The sequence below is a fragment of the Anolis sagrei genome, chromosome 1 (genome assembly GCF_037176765.1).
Source record: "Anolis sagrei isolate rAnoSag1 chromosome 1, rAnoSag1.mat, whole genome shotgun sequence".
In the NCBI taxonomy this organism is placed as follows: domain Eukaryota; kingdom Metazoa; phylum Chordata; class Lepidosauria; order Squamata; family Dactyloidae; genus Anolis; species Anolis sagrei.
In genome coordinates, this window is record NC_090021.1 from 175,799,865 (window position 1) to 175,802,706 (window position 2,842).

The 2,842-nt window shown below is 42.9% G+C and overlaps 1 pseudogene; it reads right to left on the minus strand.

The window, feature by feature from the left end:
* Positions 1-754: 754 nt before the first annotated feature.
* Positions 755-1,044, minus strand: LOC137095935 (NADH dehydrogenase [ubiquinone] 1 beta subcomplex subunit 1 pseudogene; annotated as a pseudogene).
* Between the last annotated feature and the right edge of the window lie 1,798 nt (positions 1,045-2,842).

The window sequence follows — 2,842 nt, forward strand, 5'->3', positions numbered from 1 at the left end:
ATGATAAAACAGTTAAAATCTAGTTAAAAGAATAACATCAATAAACATCATAACATCTCATCTCATCTCATAGTTAAAATCAAGATCATTCACTCATAGTTCATTTCTGTACTGGTTTGTGGGGACACTGCCTGCCAGTCAGTTCTGAAAGCATGGCTGTACCAATGCTTTTCTGAATATGCTGAATGAACACATACATTGGTTTACACTCATTCATCTTCTTGAGTGAAGGGCTACCTAAGCAGTTGGCCCTTCACTACAGCAAATCACAGCATTTAACAATGACACATGGTGACCTCAGCTGGAGCGCCATGGAAACTGATGACACCGGAAAGACAGTTAAAAAAATATCAGTTGATGGTTGCCATCGAGTGTATTGGTTGCCTTCGAGTGTATCGAGTGTTGGAGTGTATTTCCCATTGAGGAAAAGCGAATATTCTGAGGATAGGAGATATAGAGTTTCATCCTTTTAAGTGGTAAGCTCTATCCTGTCTTAGTTTGTGAAATGATTCTAGAGTCAGAAAAAGACACAGGAAAACAAACACTCAAATTGGGTATATATCTATCTGACATTAGTTCTGGTTCTTTTTTTCCCCCTTTTTTTAAGGCTGATTGTCATTTTCTTTTTATTTAAAGGTGGAAAAAAGATCTCATGTGTATGTCCCCAGAGAAGAAATTCCAGAAATGCAAACTTTAGAATTTTACTCTAAAGAAAAATAAATGCAATGACATCCATTCATAATTGGGAAAAAAATGTTATGTGTTTCTTCTTAAAAGTAACTTCTTAAGCTCCTGCTAAAGTCATGAATTGAATAGATGGCCTGGGACTAACAATTTTTGTTTCACTCAATGACACAATCATCTCATTTGAAACATTATCTCCATGTGACGACTTCTCCAGGTTTCAATTCCCTGTGATATAATTTGCTTTTGTTTCTGAAGAAGCTCATCATTTCTCCTATCAAAGTAACATCCCACCACAAATCCAATCGGAACCAATGTCAGGGCCCAGTGATCTCACACAAGCTGGAAGATATTCAACATAGTTACTCTCCTTCAGGCCTTCTTTTTCTCTCTGGTTCATTCTTGGGTGGGAGACACTAAATCATCAATCCCATGTGCTGTAGGCTATATTTCAGAAGATGCAATTGGCAAAGCATCGCTGCCTTGTCATGGTGCTGGAGCTTGAGCACCTCAATGATGCCACGAGCGAAACCGTGAAGGGCCACCCAAGACGGGTCGGTCATGGCAGAGAGGTCAGACCAAGAGCGATCCCTGGGGAAGGCAATGGCAAACCACCCCAGCCAAGAAAACTAAATGGACCAGCACAACCAGAGATATGTCAGTATGCCATGGGAAGATGGGGCTCCCAGGTCGGAAGATGGCCAAAATGCTACTGGGGAGGAGCAGAGAGTGGGGTAAAAAAGTCTTCAAACTTTTCCGCTTAGACCTTGGAAGTGTAAATGCAACATTGGCAGATTAAATAAAAACTAATTTGTTGGTCCTTCACAACATCTAAAACAGCTTCTTGAGATCCCTACCTCTGCCTAAGAGCAGGACCATTGAACTCCTTCTCTCAACATCTGCTAGAGAGAGTCTGCAATGAGCAGAGTGTTGGACTAGATGACCCTAGAACTTCCTTCTAACTCTTAGATTCTATAGTTCTGTAACTCTATGGACCTCTTCACATGCGGGTTTTAATGGCCCCTTTTCCCTCTTTGGGATGGGGAAGGGGGCAATGTGTGCTGCTGTCCTCTGATGAGGACAGGGTGCCAACGTGCCTTGTCCCATCCTCACCATATGATGGGGAAAGGAGAGAGGGCACGCTGGGCACCTGCTGGTGAAACGGCATGGTGTGTGAAGAGGTCCTATGACTCCTTCTCCAAAGACACCAACTCTCTTTGTGTGGGAAATAGGAGTCCGAGAGTATGTGTGAGAGAGACAAAGAGCATTTGCAAAATTCATTGAGTTACTGAACTTTGGTTTGCTTTGTTAAAAGGAAAATAAAGGAAGGGGAATATTTTTTTGAAATTTTCCATAAATCTGAAATACTACCAATGAATGCTGCATGATTCAATGGGACGTATCATAGAATCATAGAATCAAAGAGTTGGAAGAGACCTCATGGGCCATCCAGTCCAACCCCCTGCCAAGAAGCAGGAATATTGCATTCAAATCACCCCTGACAGATGGCCATCCAGCTTCTGTTTAAAAGCTTCCAAAGAAGGAGCCTCCACCACACTCCGGGGCAGAGAGTTCCACTGTTGAATGTATGTGTGGATATATGTTTGAAGCAGGCATGGGGGGGATGTATGTGCAGCTGAAGATGGAGAATATTGCTTCCAACTCTTTCTCAGTCTGAGCCAAACCAGACCTTAAACCCCCCCCCCCCCCATTCCCAGTGCTCCGTATTGCCTCAGCTGGTGCCATAAAAACTTTATCTCCCCTTTCACCTCTCTGCGTATGCTCTTCAGCAGTCTGGTATATAAGATAAGAAGCTTGGCAAAACACATTATGGTAGAAGCATTCATATTTCTACTGATGCTGAGATGATGAAAGGTGTTTCACACATTAATGCTCATCTGCACAATTGTAAGACAGACTGTGCTGAATTAATCTGAGATGACTTCTTCTTACATACATAGTTCTAATTAGGAATAATTGCCCATGTATATTTTGTGTCTGCACCTCCGTCACAAGCATGGTTGGTGGGGAGAAGAGAGAGGGCCTTCTCGGTGGTGGCCCCCCTCCTCTGAAACGCCCTTCCAAAGGAAATAAGACAGGCCCCATCCCTCCCCTCCTTTTGTAAGAGCTTGAAGACCTGGTGGTTGTCAGAGTTTTA